Genomic DNA, 22,941 nt, shown 5'->3' on the forward strand with positions numbered 1-22,941 from the left:
TGTATAATAAAGCAACCTCTGGAGGCATCATGATCCCTGACCTCAAGCTCTACTATAGAGCTATAGTAATAAAAACAGCTTGGTACTGGCATAAAAACTGACATGTGGACCAATGGAATTGAATTGAAGATCCTGACATTAATCCACACACCTATGAACAAAGAAGCCAAAACTGTACCATGAAAAAAAGAAAGCATTTCAACAAATGGTGCTGGCATAACTGGATGTCAACATGCAGAAGATTGCAAATAGATCCATGTCTGTTGCCATGCACAAAACTCAAATCCAAGTGGATCAAAAACCTCAACATAAATCCAGTTACACTGAATTTGATAGAAAAGAAAGTAGGAGGTAGTCTTGAATGGATTGGCAATGGAGACCACTTCCTAAATATAACACCAGTAGCACAGACACTGAGAGCAACAATTAATAAATGGGACGTCCTGAAACTGAGAAGCTTTTGTAGAGCAAAGGACACGGTCAATAAGACCAAAAGACAGCCTACATAATGGGGAAAGATCTTCACCAACCCCACATCTGACAGAGGGCTAATATCCAAAATTTATAAAGAACTCAAAAAGTAGACACCAAAATACTGAACAATCCAATTAAAAAGTGGGCTACAGAGCTTAACAGAGAATTTTCAATAGAAGAATCTCAAATGGCTGAAAGGCATTTAAGGATTGCTCAACATCCTTAGTCATTAGGGAAATGCAAATCAAAACAACTCTGAGATACCATCCTACACCTGTCAGAATGGCTTCAAAGACACTGAAGACAGCTTATGTTGGAGAAGATGTGGAGCAAGGGGAACACTCCTCCACTGTAGGTGGGAATGCAAATTTGTACAGCCACTCTGGAAATCAGTATGGCGATTTCTCAGAAAATTGGTAATAAGTCTTTCTCAAGACCCAGTTATACCACTCTTGGGCATATACCCAAGGAATGCTCAATCTTACCAGAAGGACACATGCTCAACTATGTTCATATCAGCAATATTCATAATAGCAAGAACCTGGAAACAATATAGATGCCCCTCAACTGAAGAATGGGTAAAGAAAATGGTACACAATGGAGTACCACTCAGCAGTAAAAAACAATATCATGAAATTTGCATGCAAATGGATGGATCTAGAAAATATTATCTTGAGTGAGGTAACCCAGACTCAGAAGGACAAACATAGTATGTGCTCACTCATAAGTGGATACTAAATGCAAGGGAAGGGATGGCCAGACTGCAACCCACAATTCCAGAGAGGCTAGCTAACAGGAAAAAACCCTAGGAGAGACACATGGATGATCCTGTGAAGGAAAAGTGGATGAGATCTACACGAGTGGACTGGGTTGGGGGTGGCAGAGGGCAAGGTGTGGAGGATGAGAACATAGGGAAATGAGAGGGTCAAGCTGGAACAGGGACAGAGTGGGAGGTCAGGAAGGAAGATACCATGATAGATGAAGACATCATGGGAATAGGAAGAAGCAGGGTGCTGGGGAAGTTCTCAGGAATCCACAAGGTTGACCCCAGCTTGGTCTGATGACAGTGATCCAGAGGATGCCTGGACCAGTCTACTCTGGTGACCAGCCTAGCAAATAACCTAGCTGTCATCATAGAGCCTTTGTCCAGTGACAGATGGAGGCAGATACAGAGATCCACGGCCAGGCACCAGGCTGAGCTCCAGGAATCCAATTGATGAGAGGAGAGATACTGCATTCAAGAGACGTCGAGACCATGATCAGAGGACATGCAGAGTTGACCAGCCACACTAGTGGAAGCCCATGAACTGTGGACTGGTGGCTGTGGAGCCCCCATGGGACTGGACTAGGCCCTCTGGATATGGAAGACGGTTGTTTGGATCAAATTGTTTTGGGGGCACCCAGGCAGGGGGATTGGGATCTGTCCCTGGTCTATGAGCAGGCTTCTGGAATCTGGTGCCTGTGGTGTGACATCTTGCACAGCCTTGGTACAGTGGGAAGGGGCTTGGACCTGCCTAGGCTCAGTGTGCTGGGCTCTGCTGACATGGGGACATGGGAGACCTCGATTCGGGGGATGTGGGGATGCGGGTGGCTTGTGAAGGAGGGCTGGGGGATGGGAGGAAGGAGGAAGGCGGATATGTGGATAGCATGTGGAGTGAGTAGAAAATTTCTTAATAAGAAAAAATGAAAAAAAGAAAGAAAAAAGCAAAAGGAAGAAAGAAAACTGCAACATTGAATTAAGCAAATTTTATGTCAATATGCTATATAAAATAAAATTACCTAACCACAAAAAATAATAATAATAATAAATCTTATAATTCTTTATATATAGATTTTATATCGTGTAACTTTGCCGAGTTCATTTAGTCCTAGTAGTTCTGTGGGAAGAACTATGCCATGTCATCTGTAACCTATATTATAACATATAACTATTATTACATATTTGTAATATGTAATTATTATATTATAATGTTTCTACATTATAATTATTGTATAATGATTATAGGTAACTCATTATTATAATTAATATTATTTTAAATAATTTATAATATAAATATATAATATAATAGATTGATTTTATAACTTACAACATTAAAAAACATATATACTATTATTGTAATAAATATAACACAGTTAAAAAAAAGATGTTAGCTATAGAAGCATACTGGTACTGACTGGAGTAGGTGCATTGAGTGTGGTACACACATGCCACAGCATGTGTGGAGAGGTCAGAGGTCAACTCTCTGGAGTCAGTCCTTTTCTGTCCTGGTGAAAATTGGTGATGGAATTCAGGTGGTCAGATTTAAATGGCAAATACCTTTACCTGCTGAGCCATCTCACCAATCCTCCTTCACGTTTTCCATAGTAAGTTTTTGGAGGTGAGTGGAGTCACCATCATGCCATTGAACCTCAAATTCTCACAGAATTTTCATAGATTCACTCATGGGAAAATGCATGAATATCCATGATGCAAAGTTTACCATTCATTGCTACAAAGAGAAAAAATTAAGATGTCACTTTCATAAAATGAATTTTTAAATAAGAAAAAAGTTTCCTCATCTATTTATAAAAGCTTTCAATTTATTTGTATGATTTTTTGTACAGATTTGGTTTTATTTACTAATATTTCTATAACCATCCTAAAAATTGTGACTATCTAACCTATAATGAGACCCTACTAAATACCTGAATATTAAAAAACCTTACTTGCCAGGTGGTGGTGGCACACACCTTTAATCCTAACTCTCAGGAGGCCGAGCCAGGCAGATCTCTGTGAGTTCAAGACCTGGTCTGCAGAGCGAGATCCAGGGCAGGTAAGAAAACTACACAGAAAAACCCTGTCTCAAAGAAAGAAAAAAAAAACTCACTTGAGAACATTCTTTAAAAATACAGATTCTGGAAGCTGGGCAGATGGCTCAGGGATAAGAGCAAATACTCCTTTTCCAGAGATCCCAGAACTCACATTGGGTGGCTCCAAACCACATGTAACTCAAGATCCAGTGGAGTTTTCTTCTGGCCTCTGTGGCTACTGGCACATGCATAATGCACACACAGACATGCACATGTATACACACACTTTTTTAAAAACATAGATTCTAGATACTCATTTGCTAGGGAACTCTAAGAGATGCCTAGAAATCAGAAATTTTGAAACCTTTAATTTGTTTGCTTTCTCAGACAGGGTCTCACTGTGTATCCTAAGAGAACCTCAAACTCTCAATCCTCCTGGTCCAGATTTCTGAGGGCTGGAGTTATAGGTGTGCACTCCACCACCATGTGATAAACTTTATTTACTAAATAAATCAGCACATTTATTTACTTCATTTCCTCAGTTCATCCCTGTCATATTGTTCTGAGTACTTTGCTACCATAAATAATAATCACAAAAACTCTAATAGGTATCTCTCTTCATACACTGTTTTCTGAAGATGATAAAAGGGGAGCAGATCTCCTTAAAAAGTAAATATTTTAGTAAGCAGGCAACTGTGGTCACTGTTGCTCTGGGGAACCCACCACCCTACTATAATCTGAGAATCACAGGGAACACTGTCAGATATCCAAAGCTATGCTTGATGTTTGAAAAGGATTCATTAAGAGATTCCTAATAACTGGGCTAGAAAGAGGGCTCAGCAGCTAAGATCACCTGCTATTCTTGCCAAGGATGAGTGTTCAATACACATTGAACACATGAAGGCTTACAACCATCTCTGTAAGTCCAGTTCCAGAGAATCTGGCACCCTCTTCTGGCCTCTGCAGGCACCAGCTACACACACAATGCACATACATACATGCAGTCAAAACACTATAACAGAGCTGGGCATGGTAGCACATGCCTTTAATCATAGTACTCAGGAGGTAGGCAGGATGAACTCTGTCTGTTTGAGACCAGCCTGGTCTACAAAGTGAGTTCCAGAACAGCTAGGGTTGTTACACAGAGAAACTCTGTCTCAGAAAAGCCAAAAAGAAAAAAAACTTTCATAAAATAAAAATCATTATTTTCAAAATGAGAGACTCCTAATTACCTAAAAGAGGCTGGCCTTTGCCTCTGTCACTATAACCACAGAAGCCATGCTACTTTTGAATCTACAACCCACAAAATGACTCCTATATTTTTGGTTTTCTAACCCCACCCCCACCACCTGCTACTCTGGGAATCAAACTCAAGGCCTCAATGTACAAAGCAAGTGGTTCTACCACTGAGCTACACCTCTAGTCCACTATTGTCTTATGCTTATCTAAGTTCATAATTGTGAAGGAGGAATAGCTCAGTGATACAGAGCATAAGTTAGGTCCTGGGTTGATCCTAAGCACTAAAAGTAAATAAATAAATTCATTAATTACATAACTTTTTAAGGAAGACCAAAAGTTTATATATAATAATCTAATGTATGTCATAGTTACTATAGTAGCAGCATATACTTGGAAAAAATTACTAAAATATTAAAGGTCTCACAAAAAAATTATGAGGTTATTGAGTTAACATGACTGATTTAGCCATTTCACAACATGTACATTTCAAAGTGTTATTTTAAGTTCATAAATATACACAGTTTTTGTCAAGTAATCTTTTACAATGCTTTAATCCCAGCACTCTTAAGACAGAGGCATGTGGATCTCTGTGAGTTTGTGGACAATTTTATCTACATAGCCAGTTCCAGAACAGCCAGGCCTACAAAGGGAGACCTATCTCAAAAAGGAAATCAAGTGTTCATTATTGAGTTCACATTTACGAGTCCCCAAGGGCACTTTTCACACACAGTCTTATACATGCTAAACTACTTTCAGGCCTTTGCAAATGCAACACATTTGGTGTCGATCCTGTTGTTGTCCAGCTGGCCTCAAAGTCTAAAGCATATGTGCGTTACCATGTCCTGTACTGCTTAAGATCAAAACAGCACACAATTATCACACAAAGACATATAAAGCCTATGTTTCGTAAACAAGAATGTGGTGTTCTTTGCCCAAGTTTCTCTGAAAATCCTTTTCCCTCTTTAAAAGGAAGTCGCACAGTACTCAATATTAAAATCACTTACTAAAGAGAGCACAGGGACGGTAATTCTGCTTTCTCTCACCCACCATCCAAGTTAGATCCAGCACTCATCAGAAATTAAGGGCAGTGTCTGGACAGAACCCAGGCAGGCTGAGAAGGCTGGGCTGGGCCTTTGTGTCCCAGATCTGCAGCCACGAGAATCACTTTTTGTCTTTTATCATATTGACAGAAACTAGCGCTCCAAGTCTCAAGAATGCTTTCTGGGTTGGATTCAGTAAGAGAAAACTGTAATGCTCCAGAAGCTGAAGCAGGAATATTGATTATACTTAGGAGCTCAGCCTAGACTATGTAGCAAGTGTCTGGGCTACACAGGGAGGCTTTTGTCTTCAGAAGGAAAAAAAATTTTAAAAGCCCAAAGCCAGCTAAAGCTACTCTATTTTACTCATAGAAAAGAGACCGTTAAACGAGGTCATAAAAATTACATAGTAGCTTAAATAGAAGCAAATCCCCGGCCACCATTACAAAAGGTAACTAGTAATCTTAGGAGTGAATTCTAGGCTAGCCAGGGACACGAGTCCCCTGGGGTGGGGGTTATCTGGACGTTGGTGGCTCATGCCCAGCACACAGTGGCCAAAGGCAAAGGCAGGCAGATCTCTGAGTTTGAGGCCACCTGGTCTACAGATGAGTTCCAGGATAGCCAGGACTGCTACAAAGAAAACCCTGTCTCAAAAAACAAAAACAAAAAACACCTCAAAAGAAATCCTAATACCTCACTACATCCATTACGTCCACTACTTCAGGCCCATTTCTGCCCTCCGTAGTCCCAATCTCCCTCGCATCCACTCCATGACAGCTTGCCTCGCTATACTTCCACAGTTCATTAATCCTGACCCGCAACTGGACTGTTCCGGCCAGGAGAGCCATAAACTGAAGAGGACACAAATAACAGACTTCACCCGCCACAGAACCTGAGCTTAGCTAGCCCCTCCCTCAGCAGCGGAGCTAAACCCAAGGCGCATGCACCACCAGTCGCGCTTCGATGGCGTCACGCTACGCGCCGTATCCGAAATCTGGTCGCATCCATTGATGCCGCCTGGAGCAAGTCTGTTATTGTGCTGTACCTAAGTTGCTTCTTGGGCACAACGAATTTTTCCAGCGGAAATGTAAACAAGAAAGAGGTGGCTGAAAGCTGCTGAACAAAGCGAAGAAAGGGAAAGAGTGAGTGAGACCTGAAGGAGACGTCTCCAAAGCGCTCCGGAAGCGTCCGACAATGAAGGGTAAGCGGGATGATAGACACAAAATTGGACCGGGATGACAGTACAGAGGGGCTGGAACAGGAAGCTGAATCAGGGATACCTGTCTCAACAGAGTCCCAAGACAGTTTCCAGGGAATTGACTCATGGTACACAAAAGAAATTGAGGCGCAGAGTGTGAACTGGCCGGACACAGTCTCCAAGCTAGATGTCAAGATCGAGTGTGTGTTCTCCCCAGGGGAGGTAGGGCTGCTCAGGGGAATTAGAAGAGATGGATCCAAGACCTTGGCGGGACTTAGCTACAGCCTGCCCAGATAACTACTGTCAGGACCTGCTCCCGTCTACCACCTGGCTTTTCACTCTTCATCATGTAGAAACCTTCTTAGGCTCAGTCTCACAAACCTAAGTTGTTGGTATTTGAGCAGAAAAGAGATGTGCCAGGAAGGGAAGCAAGCACTGGAGCAGTATTAGAGGGAGAGAGGATACTGTAAAGATTAAGCCTCTGATTTGTTGATTTACACTCCTGCCATGGAATATCTCAACTTCACTATTATTACATGCTCAACTAGGAATAACTATATTTAAAACTGTTTAGAAAGGTTAATGAGATTAAAATAAATGTATACACACACCTATGAGTGTATATTTGTGTCGTTTTAAATCAGCTACTTGACAAGCAGTGAGCGTACAAGAGCTATTACATGTGTACTACTGCAAAGATTTCCAACTCTGATTCTAGGCATCTGGGGTAGGTAAATCAAAGTTATTCCTAGGGTCCCAGGCCCTGCACATTTATCTCAATAAACAAACTAGAGTCTCAATCTGCAGTTCAAGGGAGAACTAGATTCTGTATATAAAACTGGTAACTACCTTGGTTTGTTTGCTTGGCCAAATATGTACTCAGGGAAGCACAAGAGAACAGATGGGTTTTTGTTTCTTTGTTTGTTAATTATTGTTGCTGTTGGGATAAGGTCTGCTATATAGTCCTGACTGAGCTGGAAACAGACTGTAAACAAGGCTGGCCTCTCCCTCTGAAGTGATGGGATCAACTGTGTGCGCTACCACACTCCGCTCAGAGACTAAATGTATAGAGTGTAGTGTGAGGTACATTTTCTGGTCATTTGCCCTTTCTTACCACATTTACAACTGTACTCTGTCCCCCTGTGCCACCATGATGGTTTCCTCCAAACAAATAAGAAACAGAAGCATGGAGGTTTAGAGAGATTTTGGCATCATGTTAGTCATATTTAGAATTTGCAGAAAGACTGTTTTATTTTATCTGTCAGGATATGTTCCAATTTTAGAGATTCTAAACAGTAAAAAAATCTGTTTTAAACTTCTTGTGGTGAGCAAAATGTAGTGTTTCAATCAACCACCCCCTAACCATTAATGTCACCTCAGTTTTAGTGTCTTCATTCATTACTAAGCAACTAAGCTCACTGCCCCAGCATAATTATAACTTGTATTTTCAATCAGAACTACTCTAAATGTGATCCAATGAGGAATCTTTTTGAACCTTCAGAGTTTGGAGAGTAGGAACTAAAACCCCATGTTTTAATAAGATTCCAGAGGTTCTTAAACACATTAAGCTTTGAGAGGTACTCTTTTGTTGTTGTTGTTTGGGGGGGGGGTGTTTTGTTTTGTTTTATTTTTCGAGACAGGTATCTCTGTGTAGCTTTGGTGCCTGTCCTGGATCTTGCTCTGTAGACCAGGCTTGTCTCAAACTCAGAGAGATCCACCTGTCTCTGTGCTGGGATTAAAGGTGTGTGCCACCACCACCCGGCTGAGAGGTACTCTTTTTAAACCTCATCATGGGATTTTCTAGGACAAATCTGGTTAGAGGGAAGAGTTAAGAAGCATCTAAGATAGTTGTGGTAGTACCTGTCTGTAATCCCATGAACTAGCACTTGGGATCCTGAGACAGGAGTATTGGGGGCTTAAGGCCATTTTGTGGTCTAGGTAGCAAATTCTAAGTCAGCCTAGGATGCAAAGTGAGACTGTGTCTTTAAATAAATATGTAAATAAGCAGCATTCAGTAGGACCAGGAACATGGATCCATGGTGAAGCACTTGCCTGGCATGCATTAAACCCCACTGAGTTTAATCCCCCAGCACTGCAGAGTAAAATAAAAGGATCATTCAAGAAAGCCTTGCCTTTTCATATTAACCAAGTATTCCGTCTCTAAATAAGTGTAGGTCATACTTAGAAGAGCCTTGGATATTACACTCATTCCTAACAGGAAGTAATCTTCTATTTTTGTCTTTCATCCCCCAGCTGTGATTTACCATGCCTTTTCTCATAAAGAAGCCAAGGAGCACGATGTTCAGGTACAATCTTTCAAAGGTGGGCTGGGAGCCGTAGACTTGATAGCAAAGATGGTTCACTGTCTAGCTGCCCTTTCCCATGGATTACTCTTCATCTTTATAGTCAGCATATTAGGCCCCATAGAGGTCTTTTGGGCTAATGTCTTCATGGTACTAGAGTCAGCTCTGAGGGACTTGGACACCTAGATTTCATGTCATCTCCCATTCCAAACCTGACTTTCTCTTGCTTCTGTGTTCAGTGCTCAGGCCATTTCATAAGTGAGTGTTACAAATTCTATCTGGATGCTTGAACATGCTTTGTCAGTTGGGTAGAAGTGTCACCTGTGGTTCATAAAGAGCACATGTCTTACCAGGCTATGTGGCGCATGCCTTTAGTCAGTTCTTGGGAGGCAGAGGCAAGCAGTTCTCTGAGTTCAAAGACAGCTAGGGATACACAGAAACCCTGTCTCAAAAAAAAAAAAAAAAAAAAAAAAAAGAGAGAGAGAGAGAGAGAGAGAGAGAGAGAGAATATACTTGAAATCAAGATTTTTAAGGCCTTGATTTTATTTCCCCATGAAAGAGAGACCACATATGTGTTTAAAAGAACCAAATTGTCCTGGTATCAATGATGTATTGTGTAGCCATCCCTTCCTTGACTACCTCAAAGATTGTGTATTCTGTCTTTTTACCCCCTTATCAGCAACTGTTGATTTCGGTTGATGTTAACCTAAAGCTGGCAGTTAGCCTCAGACTTGTTTTTACTGTCTGGTTACTGCAAAAAGAGCCCAGCAAATGGCCCAGCCAAGAGGTAGGTCCTCAGGAAAGATCACCACCCAGGTTGCAGCAGATGGAGGCCAAGTGAGGTGCCTGCTGCCCAGTGAAGAATAGACTGTTGATGCCCCAACTTGAGAGGTGCTGAAACTAGAATGTCTCAAGACTGGGCACAACAGTGAAGTGGTTTCACCCGCTCTTCCCTAGGGTATTACAGTCCTGTGGATGAGAGTGAGTTGTGCCTGAGATGCACTTCATGCTTTCTGCCTCAAAGGGACTGGAGCAGACCTCTCCAACAGCAGCCCAATGGAGTCACAAGGCTGAAAAGCAAGAAAGGGGACTGTGATGCTCAGTGTCAGATTTCCTCCTGTGACCTACCTCAAACCCCCAGGCAATTTCCCCTAGTTCTGGAATGGCTCATTTCCTTAACAACCCCAGCTCCCTTCCACTTCAAGCTAGTCTTGTGGTCATGACTTCTTAAATAACCTGTATCATCCATTTCTCAAGCTTCCTTCCCCACAAGGATTAGAGTGAATGCTCAGAGAAACAGGACAGGAAGTCAGTGTTTGACCTGGCTATAGTGTAGGACAGTGTCAGTTAGCATGTGAGTGTTACTTTTACATCTTGGCAGTTGTCTGTAGCAAACACTTGGAAGACAAGGGATTTGTCATCAGCAAAGATGGTGGCTCTCAGGAACGGGATATGAGGGCCCTGGAGTGTGAGACCAGAACAGTGAACCACACCACCATGTCTCTGAGCAGGAGCTGGGAAGCCAGTGGCCTGAGGCTTTTGTGAGGGCCTTCCTGAAGTAGAGCATACCTCACTGGAGCCAGCAAGACTTGGAATACTTCACTCGCCAGAAGCCAAAGCAGCAGCAGCAGAAGAAGAAATCCAAAGGCCTCACTGTCAAACAGAAGAGAGACATGAGGCTCTTTGACATTAACCCAGAGCAACAGAGGTATGTCCCATCTTCCCTAAAGGCCTTGCCACTCATCATTGCCTAATCTTTCTGTTCAGGGTGTGGACAGGGATTCCAGGTGCTCACTGGGCAGCCATGCCCCCTTAGTCTCAGGGTCTGCTTCTCCTTCTGCCACAAGGGGGCAGCCTCCCCTACCAATTCTCTTGTATCCCCCAGCTTGGCCTCTAAAAAGCAGGCTTTGGTGAGTCTGAAGAATGTACTTGGCCTTGGCCACATTGTCATTGAAACTTACACGCAGTATCAAGTGCTCCCTCATGCTCATTCTCAGCCCTGAGCCCAGCTGTTTTGCTGAACACTGGAAATCCCAAGCTCATGTTTCTGACTTTATACAGATACAGTCTCTTCCTCCCTCTGCATGAACTCTGGAAGCAGTACATCTGTGACCTGTGCAACGGGCTCAGGCCAGACACGTGAGTCTTCTTTCTGAAGCCTGCCGTGGGATTAGACCCCAATTCTTGAGAGCACTAGAGATGCAGACTGAGAAACCATCTGGCTGTGGGTGTTTGAGATCCTGTTTGCTTTGTTACCAACATGTCTTTGTGGGCTCTCTTCACCACCTAGGCAGCCACAGATGATTCAGGCCAAGCTCCTAAAGGCAGATCTTCACAGTGCTATTATTTCAGGTAATTTCTATGAGAGCATATGGGGATCATCTGGGGACTGTTACTCAGGGGCAGTATTCAGCCTCTCGTCTGTCACTTGGCATTCCTGAGGTATCTCTATGTTGCAAACAGTGAGGATCTAAGATGGATGTGATCTGACCTACCCTGGACCCTTATTAAATACACACTAAGTGCTCTCTGCATGTCATCAGCTCACACTGTTGGCACCTAGCCTCTAGCTGAGACTCTTGGGGACAGATTCTCACTCGTCATGGTTTCCAGGATTCTATCACCAGCGAATACCGTTCCCGTGACTGCCAGATTCATTCACCCCGTGGCACCCAACAGCTATCTGGACATCCAGGAGGCACCTCAAGCTACCTCTCTAACACAGAGCCCTTGGTCTCCCCTGAGGTCAGCTCTCTCTAACCTGGATTCCTCATCTCCGATACTGTTACATCTCTGTATCCAGTTTGTTTAGGCTAGAAACCAAGGAAGTACATTCACATTACCTCTTTCCTAATCCTCCACCTCAAGTCAATTAACACACCTAGTTCCTGAATATAACCTACCTCCAGCTTCCTCAAGTTGCTGTGGAAGCTTTTTCTCACCCTGCCCCAGCTCACATACTGTTTTATTCCCACATGCACCCCAGACTAAATACCCAGAATAAAGGCTGTCATCAGACTACCAACTGCCGCTTGCCTTTCTAAGCCTCTAGCAGCTTCAGATCCACTCAGAGTAAAAATCCTTGGTGTCCTTGGGTAGCCTCTGTGTGACTTGCACACCTGGTACCTTTGCTTGGGTCCTTATCTCAACGAGGGGACTCTGCAGGTTCATTGAATGACTCTTGCTGTAACTCAGGTACCTTTCCTGATGTCACTTCCTGGGAGTCTACCACCACTAAAGTTTCCCCTTCACTCTCATTATTCTGTTGTTATTTTCCTCATAGCCATTATTAGTATCAAGAAATAGAATTTCCCATGTTTTGCTATACACTGTCCTCCACGAGAGCTTCAGCTCCACAGGAGCAGGATACAGGCCATTTCATTCAGTGTCCTGCTCCAGCACCTACATAGGCACATAGTTTGCTCTGAATGCTGAGTTCCTTGAGGCAGATAGGGGACTGCTTGTGAGGTGGCTCACCCCTCATCGCTGGGCAGCCCTCTAAAAGGACTACATTCCAAGAAAAGTTCAGGAAGCCCAGAAGTGAATAATGGACGTCCTGCCCATGGCACTTGCTCCATCAAAGCAACAAGTCTTGTCTTTGTTGGTTCTGTATATGACCTCTTGGCTCCAGAACCCTGGCCAAAACCCTAAAGACATCTAAGAACAGCCTAGTGATTGCAAAGTCCAGGACAAGGAGTTGGGAAACCTGGGCTCTTGCTGGCTTGGTCATTGCCAAGCTACAGAGCCACTATCCTCTAGGCACTCTCTTCCTCAGCTTAGAAGGGCCAGGTTCCCAGTCCCTAAGGCCAGGCTGTGACTGCCAGCACTACCCAGGCCTTACCCTCAACTGCTTTTCTCCTTTGCAGTCACGAAATCCAAGTGCCCCTCCTGTGTGAGGGTCACAGGAATCCTTCTGCAGGAGACCAAGCATGTCTTTAAGATCATCACCAAAGAAGACCACCTGAAAGGTGTGCGTTGTGCCCCTCGGGTGTCGGATATATATCCCCTTCCTGAGGCTCCCAGGTTCCACTTGGCTCTGGAGTCAAACAGCTATGTTAGGAACTCCAGAGAGAGGCTCCTGCCTCACTGGCTCCCAGGAGACATCTAAGAACATAGTCAGCAGCCTGTCCATAAACAAGACAGAAGAACTGCTTGGCTGGTCTTGGACTCAGATCTGTTTGAGGTCCCTACCTGCCAAGGTCACCACCTCTCAAATGAGTAACTAAAAGACAGGCAGCAGGACCCAAAACAGCCTGCCCCTGGAGTGCTGAGAACTGCACCCTTGCTAAAAACACTCTGAGTCTTAGCATAGTTAGCGCTGCTCCAGCAGGTACTTTTGAATCTTCCAAGATCCTGGTAACTGACCTTGTCCACAAATCCAAGATTCAAACAACAGTTGGAGGGTTTTGTTCTCATTTATCTGTTGATGCTGGAGATCAAGCCCAGGACCTCTCTGCTGATCCTGTACTCTGGGCCTGAGCTACCCCCACAGCCCTGCTTCATTGTTTTTCTGTTTCCCTGTATGTTCTTCTGCTCGCATTATAACGCTAAGGAAGTAGTGTAGAAGTTTCCCCACTGAGCACAAACCCAAGAACCAGTGCAAAACTGTATGGGAAACAGTCTAGAAACAGGTCTGGGAGCCTTCCCTTCTGGGAGTTGAGTTAATCACCTCAGAACCTGGGAAGTAGGCATTGAGTTATAGCTAGACTGTAAGTCAAATAACCCAGGTCTTCTTGGGTGCTTCTGGCTTGGGTCTCCTCATTCCCACTCACTTCTTTTTTTTTTTTTTTAAGACAGTCTCATTATGTATTCCTGGCTAGCTTGGAACTTGCTGTGTCTACCAGACTGGCCTTGAACTCAGAGATCTGTCTGCTGCCTGCCTTTGTCTCCTAAGTGCTGACAATATAAAGTGGCCATCTCACTTACCTTGTACAAACGTGTATGAATAGTGTTCTACCTGAAAATGAATGCACTGTCTGTGTTGTTCCTCATCCTTTTTCTTTTCAGTTATCCCCAAGCTAAATTGTGTGTTCACCATAGAAGTGGATGGCTTCATTTCCTACATTTATGGAAGCAAATTCCAGCTTCGTTCAAGTGAGAGGTCTGCCAAGAAGTTCAAAGTAAAGGGAACAATTGACCTGTAAACTCTCTGCCACTGGAGACAGAAATCGCTGGCAGCTGAGAACTGGAAATACTTTAAATACCCACTTTTTCATGAAAGCTTTCTGGCTGTGGCCCACCTGTAGTCCAGGGAAAGCAGAGTGGCTGAAGAACATTGAGCAACACAAGAAGTCAGGGGTAGAGATTTGCCTCTCCAAGGAGAAAAAACTAGCAGAAAATGCACCAGGACTAACCCTGGGTGATTTGAAGAAGAGGGCCATTAGGTTCTATCCTTCATACTTTCCTGTGTTTCATACATTCTGTGCGGAATCAGTTATTCAGTTAATAGCAAAATACACTACAGGCATAAATGGGCTCAAATGAAAGAATCATTCTTGACTTTCTGGGTTGAAAGGGAAGGGGCTTTTATGGCTCCCTCATCCCATGGCCATCTACCACCTCCCATTGTTTTCACAGCATGGAACATCATGGATCTGACTGGAAGTCAGTCCTGCTACAAACTCTGCACTGCCTACAGTTTGCTGCTCTCACATGGAGGCATAGTGAGCTTGCCAGATGGCTCAGGGCTTCGCTGCAGCCGTCAGAATGGAGCAGAGAGGCAGGTCTGCCAGTACCTGTTGGCTACTATTTGGATAGATTAGCCAATGTATCCAGCAATGATACCTTTGGACATCTTAGTTCCATGTTTGCTGCTGAAATTAAAACTTTCTACTGTGTAAGGCCAGATGAGGTCTTTCTGCACAAGATCATTGGATCTGCAAGTCAGGGCTAAGATGAGAAATGGGTGGGGTCCAGCCACTCAGTGCCAATATTGGGGAGACCTTGTCCTTCAAATCTGGTTCAGAGGAATCAGTTGTCCCTTGCTTGTAAGAAGTGCCTGCTGGCCAGCTCACCCTGTCAATAATAAGAGACAACCCATCCAACCACTTACCCCAGGTAAGTGTTTTCAAATGGGACAACTTGACTCCATGCTGGTGGTCAATTCCTTGGTGCCTCCCACTCAGACTACACTGGATAGAAGAGGAATGAGTAAGCCTGATGTCCTTTATATGACAGGAAAACAGAAAGCCTACTCCCTCCCAGAAATCAAAGTGCACCCCTAAGTCCTAGATACTATTCAGGCCCTGGTTTTATCTACATCATCTAGACATTCCTCATGGCACTGACCCTCATGTAATCACAAAATCCTTGCCACTCAGGTTCAGGGCACACATGAGCCCTCAGTCTGAAAGTGATCATTGTCCAAGGTCTCATGGACTGGGAGATCTGAACCAGAAAGCCTGGGTCCAGAGTCATGTTTTTCCCAGCAGGACAGCTACAGAGATGTAAAGGAGACTGCTAAAAGTATGTATATGTTCCTTATTTACCTAGCTCTCTACCAAGGAACTCTGTCTTCTGTGTAGAGACTGCTGTTCTAGCCAGCCAGAAGTGCATGGGTATTACAAATTTGGAGCAGACCTGTTCATCCCTGCCTCTCTGTGATGTAAAGGGCACACTATGTTGCATAAACACAGTTGCTTCCCAGAAAAACTGCTGGTGCCACTTGCCAACTGAAACGTTTTTCTGCTGGCCCCAACTCAAGTTTCCATTGACTAAGGACATTCTCTCTCAGGGGAGACAATGTGATGCTCACCTGCCACAGAGTGTCTGCTCTTTGCCTTTGCTGGGATGTGCTGCTATTGTCTCCCTGATCTTCCCAGGGCAACAAGGTCCACAGCGTCCTCCCAGGCACTGGCCCTAAGGAAACTGCACTTGGTACTACATGTAACTGCATGGAGTATGGCTAGCCAAGTCCCCACACCTTCATGGTACTTGGCACTCGTGACTCTGTCTCCAAGGAGCAGGACTGTGGTAGAAATGAGATTTGTGGTGTAGAGAGCCACATGTAACAACCAGCTCTGTTGAATATAAACCATGCACTACAGAAACATTGGCCCCAGGGAGAGCATCATAGAAGGCAATGGGAAAAGCAGTTGGCACCTCAAGAAAGGACACAGACTGCTATTGAGATTAGGTTGTGCTAACGTTTCCTCCTGACTGCTCAACAGCCACCTCTCACTGTTCATAAGGTCCTCAGAAGGGAGCTCTAGTGTGTCTTATAATGATACTGGACCACTGAATTAACATCTCATCCTGTGGCCCATTTATCCTTAGTTACCTCCTTAAAGATCCCATCTCCAAACAGTCATGTTGGAGGTTAGAGCTTCAACATAGGAATTGGGGGGTGGGGGTTTAGTGTACACCTCAGTAACAACTGTGAAATGTTCCTAATTAGAAAAGGTTGGCTATACCTTCCAGGAAGGTAGCAGTATCCAATCTGGACCCCATACACAGATTGGCCTGGGTTTCTCTGGTGTTTCTTTGGTGTATAGTATGTGTGGGCCACCAGCCAGCTCAACCTAACTGCTGGACTCCAAGCTCCTTTACTTTGGCAGCACACACAGTATCCAGACTCCTGGAGTTATCAGCAGCCAAACTCCTCCCTCCTTGTTCCACTGGAAACAGCACAGTCTGATTGTAGATGTGTAGAGTGATGGGGTGGTTAATGTCAACATGACTGGATGAAAATGTTTTAAAAAGTAGTACACTTCTTGCTGTGGCTCTGAGGATTAATTGAAGGAGAAGATCCACCCTATATGTGGGAAGTTTCATTCCCTAGGGTCAGGAGCTGGATATAAGAAAGGAAAGCTTGCTACAGCACAGGCATCCTTACTGTCTCTGCTTCTTGTCTGTTATATGTCCTTTTCCACTGTGCCCTCCCTGCCATGATGACTAAAGCTCAGAGCAGAATAATGCCCTCCTCGTGTCATATCACAGGGACAAAAAGTCTGACATATAGGGTGGGCAGATTTGGCCCCTGAGGGGAGCCATGTGACATCAAGAATCTAATCACACCCAGGTTCAGAACCATCATAAAGAACCCAGGAAATCAAAGCAAGGCCCAAAAAGGTCTACTGTTCTCCTCACCAAGCAGGAGAAGTGGGAAGGGGACATGTGGCCACCAGTCTCAATCCCATAAGACATACCTTAGATTGCACTCAGCTCATTAGTAGTGGGGAGAGATGGCAGGAACTTCTACTAACTATCCAAATCAAGGAGCAGAATATAAAATTCTGGTCAGTTTATGAACACCTGGAGTCTTTCAGGGTCTCCAAGCTACCATCTGTGAAATGGGACAACTTGACTGCATGAAGGCCTCCAAGATCAGGCTCCTGGGATTCCTGCACTGGAATAAGCAGGGACATCTGCAGCAGCTGATCCTATGCTGCACTTCAACCATATGTGGAACCCACATATCTGTATATTTGTGTAATACCCCACCTGCTTCCTCCATTCACAAGTATTTGAAGATGGTACATTCCAGATGGCATTTAAGTCTCTTCAGTCCTGATGTCTGATTTGACCAGGCTTGAGCCAGGCTTTTCTGGATGCTGAAAAGGATTACTCAATGACCAGTCTCTCAGGTTCTGAAGAATAAACATGAAGATTCTTCCCCAAATCCGTCAATTAGGGTAAAAGGCTCACTTTCTGGACAATGGCTTTTGCATTAATTTAGTTTGCATTTCTTAACTACAATGCCTCATTAAGAAAGACATCTGGCCGGTCAGTGGTGGTGCACGCCTTTAATTCCAGCACTCGGGAGGCAGAAGCAGGCGGATCTTTGTGAGTTCGAGGCCAGCCTAGTCTACGGAGAGAGATCTAGGAAAGGTCAAAGCTACACAGAGAAACCCTGTCTCGAAAAACAAACAAACAAAAAACAAAGGCATCTGTTAAATGTCTATAATATTAATTTAATAGAGGGGGTTCCAATAGAACTGTATTGAATTATCTATTTAATTAACCTCGTAGGCCTCTAATGGAGGTCTTAAATAGACGTGATTAACAAGAGTGATAGACAAATTTAAATTAGAGTCAATGACATTCTTCGTAATTTCTCATGAGCTGTGAAGGACAAGCATTGCTAAGTAGGCAAACACAGAGATAACTGCAAAAGAAAAATTGTTGGAGCAGCAGGAACTCCAGGATGGAAAGGCCTGAGGGTTCACCATTTTGTGTCCCAAGAGATTTTGACAAAGAAAGATGTTTCCCAGCCACCAAGATGGTACTCATAAGCAAAGGCCTCAGCCTTCATATGCATTTACAGAAAGTATTTTCTCTCTTTGTGTTCTATCCAGCTGAGCTCCCAGGAAGGGAGAAGTGTAGAAAGGAAGGAGATAGGGAAAATTAAAGAGATGGAGGAAGAGAAAGAAGTATAAAAGAGAGGGGAGGGTCATGACATTGGACCATAGACCAGGCACAGTGGGACTGAATAGTATAAAGCAGGTTGGTTGGGATGGTGTGTTGAATGGGATGAGATGTAGAATACTACATTGCTTCTGCCTCCACCAACCACTCACCAGCTCACTCAAGTGATGCATCTTTGCAACGCCAAAGGCTGTCTTCTTATTTATCTCATCTGACCTCCCTCCAGTCAGCACTTAATATGGGTAAGTAACTATTCCTCACCCAGGAACCCTCTTATCCCCACCTTCCTAATCTTTACCAATTTCCTGGCCACTCCTTAGAGTCCATCAATGGATCTTCATATCCCAGACATGGAAACATTGGGTTGCCCTCAGCCCCATCTTTGGACTTCTCTCCATGTCTGATCACATGGCCACAGCTCCAGGTAGACCTAAAGTTCTCAAAATCATATTGTCAACAAGAGAGGAGGTCTGATTTCATTGTCTTCCTCTCTCAAGTTAGAGTAAAAGCTCAGCAAGAACAAAGACTATTTTGATCATTCTGGATCCCCAATTATCTAGAGCAATCCTGACCCAAGGTAAAGGTTCATTGAATGGTGGTGTGAAAACACTACCCTTTGACCTCTCCACATAAGTACATCTACACCCACTTCATGGAATTGTCTTATTATCTCTGTAACACAGGGACAAGGTCCACTTATGTGTTGCTTCCTCTCTTTTGTCCACAACCCCATCCAGCCTTTCTTGAAGTCCTACTGAGTGTCAACTTACATAGGAACTCAAGGCTCCTCTCCTCCCAGCTCTTCTCACAGTCCTATCTCTTGACCTCATCCATTCCCAGTCACAGCCCCAGTTATCCGATGGCTTTCCTGACTTCATACTTGGCCACATACAGACATGGTGACCATTGGAATGTGACTCAGTCTGTGCCATCCTTCCACTTAAAACCTATAAGTAACTTTCCCCTAACTTGATGTTAAGTCATGCTCCAGACCAGAATTCTCAAGTCCCTCCATGATGGCCCTAGGCTTCCCCTCCCCAGTCTTGTCCACTAAGACTCCTCAAATGTGCCTCTGCTCCACTTTCAGTGTTTGCACTTGAGTTATTTCTTTGTGGGACATTATTTCCCTCATCCTTTAACCCCATGTCAGCCTTGTCTCTGTTCTAATGGAAGGTTCCCTCATGGCCTTCCCAGCTCATCCCCACCTTCCTAGCTCAGCAGCCCCTCCTCCACCAACCTCTATCATTTCTTGTCTGTCCCACAGCCCTTCTCAACTGGGACTTTTCCTACGTATTTGCCATTAGAACCTAAACATGCCCATATGGTGCAGAATACTGCTTTGCATAGAAAGGGTTTAAGAGTCACTGGTCATGGTGGCACACAGAGACAGAAGGAGCATGAGTTCCAGGCCAACCTGAGCTGCATAGAAAAACCTGTCTCAAAAAACACCACAAGGAAGACCTCAAAGTGTAGTCCTCCTGGTAGAGAGCGTTGTCTAACATGCTCAAAGCCATAGGACCCATCCTCTCTGCAGGAAAACACTTGTTCATGAATATTTGTTGCTTATCCAGTCATAATGGCTCATACTAGTAAACCAATCATTTGGGAGGGTAAGACAGAAGGATAGCCATGATTTCAAAGTCAATAGTGAGTTCCAGGCCAGCAGCCAGCACAAACACAAACACACACACACACACACACACACACACACACACACACACACACACAAACACAATGTATATTGTATTGTCCCATTAAAAGAGAGAGAGAGAGAGCCAAGGGTGTGACTATGATGGGTGGGCATTGGTTCATACAGCTGCCATTGTGACAGCAGTGACTCCATCAGTGCCTTGTGACTTGTCCACAGCAGATTCATATGCTGCTTTACCCTCCCACACACTGTATCCAGCAAGAGCCCAGGTGCCAGAACTGCCCCGTGTCATCAGAGCCTGCCCCCAACACACACACAGAAGCACAAGTCCACAGTCTACAAACAGCAGGAACATGTAGCCAATCCAGCATTACTATGCCTTTATAGCTCCACCCATTGAAGCACAGAGTGTGAGCCTCTGTGCTGTTGTCTTTGAGAGTCAGGAAATCAACTCACTCTCAACCCTCAGTTTCAACAACAGAAGATGGAATAAGAAGCAGTCTCTACTACTGAAGCATTTAATACACACAAAAAAAATGGACTTTCAGCCAAAAGTGAGGGAGAAAGAAATCATCACATATAATGCTTCCAGTGGCCCTCTGTGTGGGAGTCTTCTGGAGTCCAGCTCTGACCTATTCCCGTCTGTCAGAGTTCTTGGAGGAAGGAGAGAGGAATGGGGAAATTATAGATAAAGACAGAAAGAGAAGATAAGAAAGAGATACAGGATAGCGTTCAGAGGGCCCTGGGTCAATACCCAGTCACCTTGAGGTTCATTCCAAAGGGCTTTTTGTACAGTGCCAAGGGGCAAGGCAAAAGACCTCCCCTATCAAGACCAAAGCATAATGTACAGCCAAGTTTGACCCTTCAAAATGCCTGGTAACCATGCCCATAGCCAAATCATACCATTATGTAGCCCTGCTGGGTAAAGCAAGCTCAGACTCTCTGACCTTGAGTAATTTGGGCCCCCACACCTCTGTCCACAGAAAGCTTCCCTTGCAGGGATCATGAGGTGCAGAGCCATTTATAGTGATATTTTATTTGTATTGAAGTGTGATTTTATTTGTATGTCAATAAAGTTGCCTTGAGGTCAGAGCAAGCCAGAGCAGAAGCTGAGCAGTAGTGGGGCATGCCTTTAATCCCAGCACTTGGGAGGCAGAGCTAGGCGGATCTCTGTGTGTTCAAGGACACAGCCAGCATGGCAGACACGCCTTTAATCTCAATACCAACCATAGAAGACCTGGAGGTCTGTACAAACAGGCAGTGACAAGGAGGTCATGTGGCTGGGTTTACAACCAATGAGAAAACAGAACAGAAAGTCTTTAAATAGGACGCACAGAAGTAGGTCTCTTGCGGAGAGGAAGAACGGCAGAAGCAGTGAAGGGTAAGGTTTTCCGCTTTTGCTCTGACTTCTTGGTTTTTAACTCTGCAATCGGTTCTGTGTTTCTTATTTAACAAGGCGGATACATCTACAGCCATTGGCTGCCTCAGTCTCCTCCACCAGTATATGATTATACTGTATTCCATGACAACACAGGCCACATAAACTCATTCTACAGATGAATGCATCTCTTCCTGACACGATGTTTGTGGTGGCAGCATGGAATTGACATGGCAAGACTTTCAGCATTGCAAATCACAAGAACAAATGGGGCTCCTTCAAGATGTCACTGCTTGGAAATAGGGGTGCATCCCTGCCCTCAGCAGAGGGAGTGACAAGGGCAAGCCAAGAGCAAGAGCCCCAAAGACCCAGGGTCAGCCCTTCCTTCTTGGGGCCTAGAAGGTTGCCTTCAGACCTAGCCCCACGGAAGGCACAGTACTACAGTCCAAGAGCTGAAATCATGGGTGTATGTGCTAACCATAAATGGAGAGAATTATAAACTTAATGTTTGTGCTTTCTCTGGCTCCTGCCTGTCTCCATTGGAACAAACAGCAATCCTTTCCTGCCATGATGGACAGAGCCCTCTGAAACTGTGAGACAAAACATCCTTTCCAGCTTAAGATGCTTCTGTCAAGTATTTTGTAATCATAAGAAAATGTATACATACTTGAATAAAAAATATTAACCAGACCAGGTAGTTCATGTCTGGAGGAGGATGACAAGTGGCCAGCCTATGATACCACAAGAGCTCAAAGCCAGCCTGGAAGACTTTGACACTGTTCTGTTAAAAAGAAAAGTAAAAAAAAAGTTGCGGTTTTTTGCTATAGTTCCTTCCAGTCAGATACAGATAATGTCTATCTCCCCCTCCTAGGTGCCAACAACAAACCAAGATGTGATTCGACCAGAGTTGGCAGAATCTGGGGAACCAGTGAGTTGGCAGACTTACTTACAGAGCAGTGGCTGACTTTAAAGCAGCCACACTGGAAGGTCTGCATCCAGTATGGATGAGAACTTCTCCGTAGCTATGGGCATGGAGTCCCCTTGTCTTACTTAGGTTTCTATTGCTCTGATAAAACACAATGACTAAAAAAGAACCTTGGGAAAGGAAGGGCTTAATTTCACTCCTATGCTTATGTCAACTTGACACAAGCCAGAGTCATCTGAAAGGAGGAAACATGAATTGAAAATGCCTCCATAAGATCCAGCTGTAAGACAATTTCTTAATTAGTGATTGATGTGGGTGGTGCCATCCCTGGGCTTGTGGTCTTGACTTCTGTAAGTATGCAGGCTCAGCAAGCCATGGAAAGGAAGCCAGTAAGCACTACTCCTCCATAACCTCTGCATCAAATCCAGATGCCTGCCCTGTGTGAGTTCTTGTCCTGAATTCCTTCAATGATTAATGTCAATATAGAAGTACAAACCAATTAAACCCTTTTCTCCCCAACTTGCTTTGGGTCATAGTGTTTTGTTGCTGAAATAGAAACACTAACTAATACAACCCACAT

The 22,941-nt window shown here is 44.2% G+C and overlaps 1 long non-coding RNA gene and 1 pseudogene across 1 annotated transcript; both read left to right on the forward strand.

The window, feature by feature from the left end:
- Positions 1 to 6,513: 6,513 nt before the first annotated feature.
- On the forward strand, positions 6,514 to 17,813 carry LOC118583436 (annotated as a pseudogene).
- Positions 17,814 to 17,878: 65 nt separating this feature from the next.
- LOC118583443 lies at positions 17,879 to 22,126 on the forward strand. The gene is made up of 2 exons (XR_004944938.1): positions 17,879 to 18,649; positions 21,515 to 22,126. It is a non-coding gene; the product is annotated as an uncharacterized LOC118583443 (long non-coding RNA).
- Positions 22,127 to 22,941: the final 815 nt, after the last annotated feature.

This window comes from Onychomys torridus, chromosome 1 (genome assembly GCF_903995425.1).
Source record: "Onychomys torridus chromosome 1, mOncTor1.1, whole genome shotgun sequence".
Taxonomy (NCBI): domain Eukaryota; kingdom Metazoa; phylum Chordata; class Mammalia; order Rodentia; family Cricetidae; genus Onychomys; species Onychomys torridus.